The following is a 14,262-nucleotide window of genomic DNA, read 5'->3' as shown; positions in this document are numbered from 1 at the left end:
TTCTTTTGGGAACAGTTCTGGCTTAATAGGTTTTTTTTTGTGTGTGAGAATACGCGCTCTTGTCCTGCATTCACATAAAGCTCTTACGCTAGAACTGTTCGCCAAGAAATTCCAGCCAATCCTGGTGCCGGACATATTATTGAAGGCGACCAACCAATACAAAGAGCACTTACGAACGAACAGCTTCGTGAATTTGGGCCCCTTTTCTTCATACAACGTCAAGGAAGGCCGTGCCTCATCAGATAATTTTCCTTCACCGGTACAACCACTTTTGCCTTCGTTTTATATATATTGCCTCCTCTAAAACCAACTAGTAACCAATTTGTGATTGATCGATACTAAACGAGCTGTGGTGACAACTTCGGATTTACTTGGCAACTTGGTTCAGTTGGCCCGGGCACGTGCGCCTAAAAGGACAAGGAGGAAAACTCAACGCACCCACTGACGCGTCTAGGCCGCGAACTTTTGACATTTCCGTCTCGACGCAAGTTGTACTACTAAAGAAAGCGAAACATAATGAAGAAGAGCTTCACAATTTGACTCCTGGAAGCGTGCAGACTCGTGCGTATAGCTGCTGCTCTCACGTGGTTCTAGCTAGTTTTCGCTGCGTTGTCCGCTAGGCACGCCCGGATGCATAAACCAAACCCTTCCTTTCTATTTGCGAACACTAGGGACCGACGGTCGGGATATGTTGTAGCGCTCGCCAATTACTACCTGCCAGTATCTTACAGGAGCGCGAGTTACTCACGCACCAGTGCAAGAGAAACACTGAGGCAGAGAGAGGGAGAGTGAGAGTTGGCAATATTCCTCGGGGAGAAGGAAGCGATCGGCCACAAATCAGGTGCGGCTCCTACACGAGGGCGGCGCGGGAGGTTTGATGAAGAACGCGGGGCAGCACTTAGTGCATCGTATTTCTTCCGCGCGACCATTCTCTCTTTTCTTCGTCGGTATGCACCGCCGGGCGAAGGCTCTCTGCGTGCTTCCCGAACGGTAAACCATAAGCCCTTAACTGCCCGGGGGAGTAACGTATACTACTCGAGAAGCATTGCTATAAACGCAGCTCCTCTCCGCGGCCTCCGTTTTCCGAGAGTCGGCACAGCCAAAAGCCGCGCAGGGACTCGCATGCGCCGTACACACACGCACGAGGGGTCACTCGTAGGTGTGTCTCTTTCGGGCTTCGCGAAGCGAGCTGGCTTGCGTGCGGTTGCGCGCGCTGCGCGCCGAAGCATAATAATTTGGCCATCTCAATTCGCGTGCCACCGTGCATGCGCCGGGACTGAGGGAAGCGCACGCCCACCATCCGCTGAACCAGAAAAAGCTGCCGCCACCAGATGGGGAAGGAGGAGGAGAGGCGGTGGCAGCCCGCATGGCAGCGTTTGTTGGTCACTGCTGCGCGCGAGCGCGTTGCTCATTGCGAGCAATTTGGGCCTCAGCGAGCCAGTCATCTGGCGCCGACGCGGTTACGCCTTGTCATTTGACTGCAGAGCATGCTCCCCTCGGGCTTTTGACGTTTCCTCGGTTTTTTTTGTTCGATTGTTGGGTATACCTGCGCCGCACGAGGAAGCACGCATCGTTTGCTGCATAAGTTGCACGTGGATGAGCAAAAAAATAAAAAATAAAAAAAGAGCGAGAAGCAAGAGGGCAGTAACCAAAAAAAGAGAAAAGAAAGAAAGAAAAGAAATGAACGCCCCCATACCGGCGCAGCTGTATATATGCGCGCCAAAAGCGATGAGCCTCGCGTGGAAGACACGCAAAAGTCACGCAGAACTTGCGGAGAAGCCTCCGACCCGTTTCGTCCCTTCCTGCCTGCCGGCGACCAATGAGCAGGGAGAATCGGTGCGTGTGTGAAAACGTACGGACTCGTCATCCTATAGCCTCGCGCGCGTAATGACTCGCAGTTGGCCAATCAGTGTGGACGAACGATATTAGAATCGTACACGTATACGCACGACTTATGCCGAATGAGTTTGGTGGATCTTGCAGCGGACATCGTGCGCGCCGTAGAGGCTATCAATGAGGCCAGTACATAGGCACGAGTGTTGTTACTCTTTCCTCTTTTTTTTTTCTGTCCATTCCAGTACCTATTTGTCTCGCACTCTCTGTACTTTGTTCCGTTTCGAATGGCAATGGTCCGGTTTGCGGGCTTTCGCGCTCGATTCCGCATGCCTATTGACCAATCGCAGGCTCCTCTCTGAGCCCCTGTTCTGGTCGTTTGTTTCGTCCCGCTGAACAGGTGCGCCTTCCTGGGCGCGGCTGTAGTGGTTGAGCATGCACATATACTGCGCGCGCTAGATGCGGCCACACCTTCTTTCACGTGGCCGCTCATTTCATTCCCATTTCTTGCTTCGCATTTCTTGTCCATGGGCGGCTTATATATTAATATTGTCTGTTTATTCATTTTTTGTTTCTTTTTGTCGCGTTTGAAATAAAAGGCGTTATACAGTGGCGTAGCAAGGGGGGGGGGGGGGGGCGGGCGTGGGCCCTGGGTGCAAGGGGCCATAGGGGGGTGGGCGGTGTTATATAAGTCTGAAGACAACCGGAAATTGTCGATATCCTCGCCTTCCTCAACTACATCCGGGGGGGGGGGTGACAGAAGACCTATGGGCCCCAGGTGCCAGACGACCCAGCTACGCCACTGGCGTTATATGTTGTTCTAATGCAGCCCTTACGTTACAGACACCCATAACGTCAGCCATTACGATTTCGAATTGACATGTGGCGAACGATTGTGTCGTTTTATGTAAAATAAACTGGGGCCGCCCTCACACATACAAAATAAAGGTACTTATACTAGAACTATTTACGAACACAGGTAATCCCATGGTGATATCGGATATATATCGTTATGAAGGGCGGCCGGCCAATAACAGCGCTTAAAATCGAAAGCCTTTGAATTTAGGACTTGGCTATTGCTCCGAGTTATGCCAGCGATATACAACGTACAGAAAAGGTAACCGTAATTTAGCCATTTAAACAATTATTAAAATAATAAACAAATCTAAACACAGTGATTAACCTCTGTTTTTGAAACATTGTTTGGTCCTTCCTTACAGAGAGATCTGTGCGCACTGTCACTGTCCCAGTCTCCTCGTGTGAAACGTCGCGTAACTATAGCGGTTTTAAGAAGGCTGCAAACTTGGAAGAGTGCACTATAGGTACATGCATCAGTCGGTTGTGCGGTAACCACGTATCCACCAAGCGGCTGGTAGACTTTCGAACGGTTCGCGATAACAGGCGTCGTGCTATAGCGAACATAAGCGAAGGTAATTGACCAATCACAAGTAGTTCCTTCGAACGAAAAGCTTTCTGAATACGGTCGCACGGCTTGTGGTCGCAAAAAAAAAAAAAAGAAATGAGATTGGTCTAGAACTGTTCCTGAAACATGATACCAGCCCAACGTGATGTCTGACGTATTGTTAGCGAACGTAGACGGTCAGTGGCACTTAAGAACGAAATGCTGTGTGTATTCGGGTGCTGAATAGTTGTCTGCGGGTGTCGCAGACAACGAAATAATACATCAAAAATGGCTGTCATTACGAAGCACTTTGATAGCTGTTTGCATTTTTGCTCATTGTTCGAGATCTCACAGAATCATCAGGGCGCGGGTATTCACAAAGCTTTCGTGTAATCTCCCGTGAAACGATTGCACAGCTTTAGATTCCGTGAGGAAATGGTGGGCAGCGCTTTATGGACGCTAACTTTTCTATGCCATATTGGATAATGCATTGGATTCTATGTCATACAGGACAATGTAACAATTCTATGCCATATTCGCGTTTCGTCAGTGGTCCGAGCTGCGCACCGCCTATATATACGTTATCACTGGGATCGGCCGGTTCTGAACCATGGTTCCTAAGAAAGGAATACAATCGAGCGCGAGGAATCTTTACATCACTCCGGCCCTGCGTGGTTCTCCGAAGGGTGTAAAATGGTGTCTTGGCAAATAATCAAAAAGTGTTCCTCATAGCATGCGGCTGGTTACCGAGTCTGCAGTTAACGCTCTAAGGTAGGCATCTCGTCCTTGTTCCTTTGTGGTTGCATGTGTTTGCGCTGTTATAATTTTGAAATCAAGTAGGCAAAAAACGTAGTTGTCTCATAATGTAGAAAAGAGCATGAACGGGACTGGAATACAGAGAAAAGGCGAGGATACGAGCACTTTCATGCAACTAATTTTATTTATTTAATAATGAAAGGAATACAAAATTTTACAGAATAAAATATATAGAAAGAAAAAATATCACAATCTACCTTAACGATTATTAAACCATTTAGGAAACACGACATGTTTTCGTCAATAACGGAAACTCTTTATTACAAAGTAAAACTGTTGCTTGGCTGACACATGATGCGCATTCTCTTTTGATGTGGAATGCCTCGGTAATTTGGCGTGATGTCCGATTACGTTGCATGGCCAAGAGCCGCGCGTGATGCAGTGTGCTGACAAATGGGAAGGAGCGAGTGCTGTTAAGGGACACTTGTGTCCCCTAATATATTAGGCGCGTTTTAATACGTCGAGCACTTTCCTACACAAAAGTCTTGCCACATGTCAATTGGGTTAGGTGCACGATCGTTGTACTATACATGACACAAACTAGCGACGTGCTTCAACCAATATTTCTCGCTCGATCCTTCGTTGGCTCTCTGCCTGCGTTTTTGCACTTTCGCCCTGAAATTTTTTAAGTGTTGCCGCTCCTTTTTTTTTTTATTATGGCAGCTTACCAACTTGCCCACTTGGCAACTATTCTGACCCCTGTTTCGCTGAGCCACGTCTTAAAATGAAGCGCCGCAACTTCGACGCTTGTAGTATTTACGGGAACGTTATCATTGTTGATGACAACACGCAAGTCCCGAACGAGCCTACTAGGCCCATCGGTACCCAAAGGCGAAAATATCGACAAAGCGCGCACGCTAAACGCAGCACTGACCTCACGGAGCAACCGTTGCGGATCGCGTCGAATTGAAAACAAAGAAAAAGAAGAAAATAAAAAAAACACTCGTGCACTTAGATTAAACAAGTTTCCACATATATTTTCGTAGTTGTAGAAATTCTACCACACACTCCTCGCATGTGAAAAGGGGGAATACATATCAAGCACAAAGTGGGCTGCCGAAACATTTTTTAGATAGTGACCATTTTCGCGGCGATGCCGTGGGCGCTGCCATGTTTGATCAAGTGGTGACGCGTCCACTGCTTGCCTCAATAGCCTCCGTTGCTTCCGCGTTTACAATGGCTGTGTATGACGCCGGTGCGGCTTAGAAAACCTCTGTTTCGGGAGTTATCGTAGACGGTGACTGGGTGGACGACAGGAAGCTTTGGCCATATCTCCAGAGAACATGCAAAAGCGCTTTGGAAGTTCATTAAGCTATGTCCCAACGGCGCGAGCAGCGTATATGGTGCTTGTTTTAAAAGCAAGGCTATATAGGTATTGCAAGCTATCCATATTTTCCTCTCATGAATTGAATCAGGATTAGTGCGTTTCGCTCTTCATCCTTTCTTTGGCAAATATTTTGAAGCAGTGCCTTGTCACACTTCTGACTCAGTAAATTGCCTTGGTGCGGTCACTATCTGATTATTTCTGCATAGTCGGTCGCGGGTGTAATCAGTTACGATAGATTTCTTCTTCCTGCACGAAAAGCTTGAAATGCAGCCATTTTGTGCATTCTAATACCTTGTAGCAAAGATGTACTATCGCTAGTAACTCGCTTACTCTTGCGGACCGTCACAAAACATTCAGCTTCGACCATTCGGGCCCTATTGGTGTACTCCGTCATTTATTGTGCGTATATGGTGCCCATATAATCATGTGTACACCCATTCATCACTGTAAAACATTTCCGTCATTATACGGAGGATTTCTGTCATACGGAGGAATTGCAGGTAAAAATACGGAAAGTATGTAGTATCTCAAAAATACGGCAAGAACGTCTGTTAATATAAAGAAATCCTCCCCATTTTAATGTTTACGGGCATTTTCACTATAATAATACAGTGGCTACACTGTTTTGCATGAAACAGACAGAATTCCGTACTTTTGTTTTGCGAACATCCGTATTTTTGCGAGGAATACTATACACGATGTCTGAATGAGCGCTTGTATCACGTTTTATCCAACAATATTTTATTGAACACGCACACTGTACGCATTATGAAAATTGTAGGGAAGTGACGCAGCCGTTAGATATCAGACGCATCAGCTCACCAGAGAGACGAAGATGAAGGGGGATGAGCTCCAGCAGGGGCAAGTGCAGGTCCGCAGGTATGACGACGAGAGTAGCATTTCAAGTAGGTTTATTCACTTGGCATTTACCTTAAGTATAAACTGTACAAATATTTACAAACGAAACGACGTCATACGTCGTTGACGGCCTGGTCTCCCCTGGTGAAGTTTGTTAGATACGGGACCTTTTCCTGAGCCTCCTTCGAGTTCACCAGAACACATCGAATCGCGTCAAACCAAATTAAGGAGCGCAGAAGCACATCTACCACGTTCCCAAGGTGCGGCACGTGCAAACAAGTTGGCGTCCCCCACCTCGTGCGCCGCATGTGGAGCTATTGTCCCACTGCTTGACTCTTCCTGAAAGTGAAAGGGGAGCCTGCCACGGTTCCAGGTAACCTGGGTCTCGAGCAAAGACGCTTTGCGGCTCTGAAAGGTCGCTCGAGGACAATCCGTCTCTCCCCATCCGCCTATTGTGACGGCGCTTGCAAGCCGTGAGGCAACGACGGCCGTAATGCACCGTGAAGGCCTGGGAGCTATCCCCCCCCCCCACAGTCCGCCTTTGGGACGGCAGTTGCAGACCAGGAAGGCAATACCACAGAGAAGTAATCCCTCGGACAATTGGAGCTCAAGGAGTGATCCTCTAAGCCGAATGTGACGTACACTCGCACGGGCGCCTACCATTGGCCGAAAATGACGACACCTGAGCGGGCTCGCCGATTGGCCAAAAATGACGTGACTTCGAGACACCGAAGGGGTTAAAAGCCAGAGACCGGGAGCAGCAAGAGAGCATTCCTTCATTCATCTCTTTCAAGCTTCTTGCCACGGGCCGCAGCGTCCGAGTTGCTGCCGGCCCGTAATCACTTTATGACTGTTACTTTCTTTGTACTCTCGCTGTAAATAATGTAAATAAACCTCCAGTTTTCATCTCAAAGTCGTCAACCTCGGCCAACTCCCGCATTCAATGGTAAGGTCCAAAAATCTGGGGGACAGCAATTGAGATTGTCCTCCAGATCCAACAAGTTGCGCCGTCTGCTGCTGTCTACTTGCTCTCTCTAAAACTACGCAAGCTATTCCTAAAATAAGTTTCCGCAGCATCCAAGGGACTCGCGGACCGGCGGGAGGCGCTTTGACCATAACTAATCAGCTTTTGGCGCCCGAGACCGCCGAGCGTGGGAAGAGGACGCGTCATGTGCACGTAGTGAGGTCTCAGGTGCGGTGGCATCAGCCGCGTGGGAGCACATTCCCGCGGCGCCGGCGCCGTCGCTGTTATTTCTGCGCAAAGGCTCCCCCGCGTCGAGGAGCTCACAAAATTTCCGGAAAGAAAGAAAAGGGGCCCGCGGTGAACTCTCTTCGCGACAATACGTACAAAATGTGAGAGCTTGCTTTCTACCAAAAGCTGCAATACCAGATCGTATATATATATATATATATATATATATATATATATATATATATATATATATATATATATATATATATATATATATATATATATATATATATATATATATATATATATATGTATATATATATATATATATATATATATATATATATATATATATATATATATATATATATATATATATATATATATGTACGCATATATTCTGGTCCAAGTTTGCCGCGCATACGGGCCTTGAAACGCTGATCATATGCGCAAATATATGCGTGTTTGTGCAATGTTCTCAAATTAAGCGCTTTGTAGTTAATAATACAGCATATATGTTTAGGTGAATGAAGAGCCGTGGGCATACGTGCCTATGTAAGCAAACTTGCGGCACTCAGGTGCTGGTTCACTCGGAATGACATTGGTGCTCTACGCCAAAAATTGTGCGCACTATAAATCAGTACCGAAAAGCAGGGAGTGGTATAATGACCGTAACTGCGTTTACAATTAGCAACAAATGGTCTCGACGGGAACTGGCGGCCTATAGATCCAAGTACAATGGTCGGATGAAATTTTCGAATGAAGAAAGCAATTAACGCAAGTGTGAAAGGGATTTGCTGAACTGCAATGTAGTTGGCTTAACTTATTCCCATAATATTTCCAAGATATCTTGTCTCTGTCAATAACTGCCCATTCATTGAGACACATTGATAACGCATAATCTTCACTGTTCATGTGTTAATTCTTGCGGTAAGATGCAATCGCGAACATTTGGCGCTTCATCTTGAAACAAGACCGGTGAGCGCGCAAGTTCTTGTACGGCAGAATAAAGATCGCGAACATGCCCCGACATGTGTGCAAACTACGTGAAGGTGATTGAAGATGAAGGACCTAGTACCGTGCTAGTACTGTGTGTACTGTCAAAAAGAGGGGGAAGAAAAGACAGAAAGAAATAACGCCCAGTGCCGAGTTGTAACGATTCAAGCTTTATCTCTTTTTGACCCAGAATGCAACACCATTTGTTCCATGTGCTTTATCCATGAGTAAATGTTATGACACAACTCATTATTTACCCGTTCATTACATGCACCAACCAGCCCAAATGAGCACTATACTAGAGCTTATTGACGCGTCGCAGTGCACTGCTTTGCACTGCATTGCAACACAGGGGTTTGCCAGTAGCAAACGGTTTGGTTGATTTCCCTGCCTTTCTGCTTCTTACATTCTCTCTCTCTGTATAAAACGCACTGCCTTGTGGGAGAGAAAGCGTTCTCCTCTTTCAGAATTCAATTTGTCAAGCAATTATTTTGCTGTTCTAGTAACTAGAGCACAAATGCGAAAACGAAACCGATTCTGGTCTGTTCTCCACGCTCGCAAAGTGCGGCACCAGGGGGCAGCGCGCGCTGCGCTTCCTTTAAGAGTGGTAGACGAGGCCATACGGAGCTGCACATTGTCAGGATTGGGGGCTCAATCCCATCGCTTGTGATCCGTTGTCAAGATTGGAGTCGGGTATGAATTAGAAGGTAGCTGGCCCATGCCGTCGTCCAACATATCCACGCTGAGGACGTTGATGAGTTGAAGGACTGCTGAGGACGTTGAAGGACTGCTTCTCATCGAGAACGAGGAATATGGGTTTATTCACAGTATTTATATCAGTCTAACATGACTGCTTGAGAGAGAGTGTCCTGAGCAGCCGCACAACAGCGGTTTTTAAACACACGGTCCTCTTGCGATACAAGGTGATGCGAACGTTCGTTTCGTCATCGCAAACTAGCCGCCTCCCCGCAGGATGGTCTACACGCACAAATGCACACACGTTCGAATGTCCGGAGCCGACGTCAGAGGGGCTCCGTAGAACTCGGAGCCGTTCCGGGTAGCATGTTGGGGAGTTTGGGAACAATAGTTGGACCGCCGAACTCATTCCGTCACAACGGCGATGAGGCTAGAGGTTGGCGGCGGTTTCAGCAGAAAGCCTGCTTCATCGAACGCATCCTAGCTGAAGCGACGGAGAGTGGGGGATGCCCATATTGTTCCCCGACATAAAGTCGATTTAGTCACGCTGTGGCTAGAAGTTGGCGGCGACGCTCGCGGAACGTTGCCGCCATATTTGTAACGGGGTGGCAAACTTGCACTGCAGCTGGCCGTTCTTAACAACATGTGTAGTCAGCCGGTATTTAGCGTGTCGTGTTGTAAAAGTTGTTAATTTGCCGTAAATATCTCTTGATTTGTACTCAAGAGTGCAGCAGGGCCCCAGAAAGAGAGATTGACGCATCGGGAGCGAAGAACAGAAGCGATGGATGGTTACGCTGCTTGGGTCTCGGCACGTCCGAACTGGCAAAGTTCGGAATTTGTCGCTGTGTGGTGTGCGCTTGTGCGCTCGTCATGTGCTGTCATCGCGCGGGGATATTTGCGCTGAATGTCTTACACTTCGTGTACAAAACTCTGCACGCTGCGGCATCGAAGAAGTTGTCCTGTGTTCGGGTGCACGTATGCTCTTGGACACGCGATAGCCTGCTCTCAACGTGTGTTCAACAGTCTACGCGCGCTCGTAACTTTCTCATGAGGTAAGCGCATTTTAATTTTATTTGATTTGCATAAAGTAGATGTTAAAATGATGTGCTGTAGGCCGGCATCGCGAACAGAAATATTGTTTCAAAAGGCCACTATGCAGCGTCCTAGGGCAAAGATGGCGCATAAATGGGGAAAAGGATCACCCTATCCTTTCAGATCGATTTCAGTGGTAGCGCGATCGGCTATATCGAAATTTCCGTGTGACACTTCTAACCTCTTGCTCACTTGCGTTAAAAGCATAGAATAAAACTGTATTGCATTGATACTGAGATATTGTATTGACAAGCGTCAATACACTTGTATTGACGCTTGTACTGGCTTGAGAGCATACTGTATCCGATACAAGAACTTCTGTTAGAATACAGAAATAAACGCTCGAGGTAATAGTAGTGGCTCATACGTTTGATCGTTACTTTCTTGCTTGGATGCACGTTTTAATTGTAGTGACAAAAAAGTTCTTCGCTCTGGCGTTTCCTTGGTGCAACTGCTTGCGGTGCAGCAAGACGTGTTGCTTCGAATGATGTTCTGGGCAGTCAAGGCATTCGTGTCAGTAAACAAGCAATAAACGTTGTATCAGTGCAGAAAAATTTGGACATACAAGAGGAGCGAATGGTATCGTCATAGACTATATTTTACGAATAATTCAGATGTACTACTAAAGTGGAGGGTGGATATGCATGAAAATCAGATTTTATTGATACTCAGCAGGAACAAGGTAACTGATCATTGCTAATTAATCATTTTACAGAAAGGCAAGTTGCTGTTGTTCTGCTGAAGCCGAGAAGAGGTCTGCTGCCGGCAATGGGTCCATCTCTCTCAAGTTATCGCAGTATTGTAGCTCTCAAAGTGAGTGGATTTTTTTTCTCTTAGCTATTTGCTACCTGAATCGTGACCATCTACTTAGCTGTGTAGGTGATCACTGTTAGTGACATCGGAGTGCTGGTGGACAAGCACTCCTTCATTATTGCAACACATAAGACAGAGTGCAGCTGGGGCAGTATGAAAAAGTGTTAATATAGAAGCCTAATTAGGTTCTCTGCGTTAATATGTTAATATATTGATGTCATTCGATTGTGGTCTAGCAGACAAAATGCTAAATAAGGAGAAGTAATTTAATTTTAAGTGAGGTGTTAGTGTTAGGGTGACTATATATAATTTACGCTTTAGTTCTAATCTTGTATGAGGCAGACTTAGTTTAACCACTTGGTTAGACAATAGTGATGTAATATCTATGTATAGAAGTATTACCCATGCATTTGTGCCATTTGGACAACGGCAGAAATGAACGAGTAATACTTGTAATTATTCTTATTATTAAAATACTTTATTACATGTCAACTTTTGTTGTAACAATAAGGCAACATGTTTTATATTACTAGAGATTACCATCATTGTGCACCATCATAGTGTGATATTTGCACTAAATGTATTTGACTTTGTCTATAAAACGCTGCACACTGGTGCATCATGAATATTTATCGTGTTAAACATGTCATGCAGCTTACCAATTTGTATGAATATAATGCAAGCTTTTTTTCAATAGTTTCTGGCCTCGGTATACACTTCACGTTATATTTTTGTTTGCAACAAGATTATAATGCAGTTTTCGCTTTATATATGTTGTGGCACTTCAATCTACGGTGAGCTAAACTACTGGACAGCAATACTGGAATCGCTATGGCGTGTGGAGCTGTCTTCAAACACACGCAAGGGAACGTGGCTTTGCCTTGTTTGACTGTGTTGCAGGCACTTCTGAAGTACTGTCTGTCCAGTAACCTTGGTGTGGCATGGAAGCGCCGTCCACTTCTATGCGTTGCTTTCTGTTTCATTGTGGCATCACATCACATTATAATCATAATGTATACATTCTTTTTCTAAGAGACCCATTTTCCTATCCTTGTGTTATGTAGCTGCCACATTATTTGTGTGCAAATGACAAGTGCTCCAAGTTCCATTTTATCGCAGTGTAAACTACTGGCACCTAAACAGTTCTGTATAGCAGAAAACCAAAGCCGAACTGCCGAACAGTACTGTTAGAAATGGCCGTACGGGGTGACAACGTGCCAGCTATTTCAGCCCGCTGCACGTGTTCCAATCCAACCGGGACGGGGCGCACTTCAGAGAACTGCGGATAACCGGCAGCCACGTGGCGCGGGGTCAGCTCAGGGGAGTTCTCGAGGGGAGGTAATCGGCGGAACCTCCCCATGAGCTTTTCGAGACACCAGAAATTTGCTACCCGGCCGCGCCACCCGGGACGGCGAAAAGTTCTACGAAACCCCTCTGACGTCGGCTCCGGACCTTTACACCAGTGTGTGTGTGCGGCACGTGTATGTTAGCCCTCATCCTCCTCCAAGTCGACAGCCCTCATCCTTCTCCAAAAGGGCGGGTCATCTACAATGACGTCGAACTATGACGTCGAGCGGAGTACTTATAAGCAGCGATTGTCGACTGCTAGTGCTGCTAGTGCTCGTTGTCGTGCTTGAAATGTACTCGTGAGCTGTGTGCTCGTAAGCTGTTTGCTATATGTTAGTCTTGCGGGCTCCATGTGGGAGTCACGCTAGACTGTCCATGTATGTCTTGTCTAAGATGTAAATAATGTAAATAAATCCTGTTCACCTAGTTGCTCCCAAGTTCATCCCTACAGCTACGACTTCCAAATCTTACATTTGAATGGCAGCGGTGAGATCGGCCTACAGCTCGTAGATCGTCCGACAACTCTAACAAATGGTGGCAGTGGCGAGATCGTCCGACGAATCTAATAGTACCAAGCAGCAGCCATAGTGCAGTCTCAAGTAGACAGATTGCATTGATTGATTGCAAAGCCAACAATGTGCAACCTTGGAACATTTATTGCACAGTTTGATGACTCAGAATAAGTAGAAGTACACCATAAACAATTGACAATTAACTTTTTCTTGACACGAGGCTAGAGCATGCAGTGAGCATACTGTATGCTAATATGGTGTCACGTAAACTGAAATTGTTTCAAGTTTCAAGTTTTATTGCTTCATTCATAGGTGGTACATATATGCAGTAGAAGTTATACAGAAAGAGGTCCCACAGTTATAAACTGCAGTGTAGGTTTCCAGTGTATGCGTCTATTATTGCATTCTGTCAGAGGGATGGTAATGTTTCACATGTCTAGCAACTAGCCTGTCTATATACAGTAGTAAAAATGTGCGAACTGTATTTTTTTTTCATGATTAGATAGAATGTGTAGAAAAATTAAGCCATATAATCAGCGCACAGTGATGTGACTTTCTCTGCACGTGTGGCAGGTTCAAAAAGTAAGGTGTAAGCTGTTGGCAAGGTTACGACCAGAAAGGAAAACCAGTATGAAAGGGTCCAAACCACTGATCTCTACTAAAGGGGATGGGCAGCACATTGAGCACCCTCGATTGAAGCCAACCTTGTCCCGGAAGTTGGTGCTTCACAACTTTGCAGCAACACTTCGTCTGCATGGATGTGTGTCATTTCTTCCCATAAAATGCCTGCCTGATGTGCCATAACCTACCCAAGCAGTCCAGAGCAGTGTTTCGAGGTGTCCAGCATTTTTACATTGCAGCGTCCACAGTGTCCTTGGTGTCAAGTGTTGCTAACATAAGCGGCACGCAATGGAAACACTGGTAAATGAGAAAACACTTGATGTAAGAAAACACTATCGTATACGAGTTCAGATTGTCATAAAAGCGCTTACTAGACATGTTAAGACATCACCTAAAATGTGAAAAACTACAAAGAAAAATTCTTACGACAGCAATATTATCTGATCGCACCCACTAGTTATTCCACCATACACCTTGCTTCCAGGATAAGGCACTGCACGACACCGCATTTCCACTGGCTTCACCTGCATGCGGTGCGGCGTGCTGCATCCAGCAAAACATTAAAAATCAGTGGTGCACAGTGTTTTCTGTCCCCTTTCTCGACGCCAACTGAACACATGGTAAGCTGTTTCCAAAGCAGAAAAACAGAGGGAAGGGGCTCTCAACACATTGCATTTTAAAGTGGCTGGTAGTTGGTAACGCAAGTACTGCACCGATTTTGATGAGATTGCTGCATCTAAAAAAAGAAAATTATAAT

Source organism: Dermacentor albipictus, unplaced genomic scaffold (genome assembly GCF_038994185.2).
Source record: "Dermacentor albipictus isolate Rhodes 1998 colony unplaced genomic scaffold, USDA_Dalb.pri_finalv2 scaffold_13, whole genome shotgun sequence".
In the NCBI taxonomy this organism is placed as follows: domain Eukaryota; kingdom Metazoa; phylum Arthropoda; class Arachnida; order Ixodida; family Ixodidae; genus Dermacentor; species Dermacentor albipictus.
Note: the sequence above shows the minus strand (reverse complement) of the source record.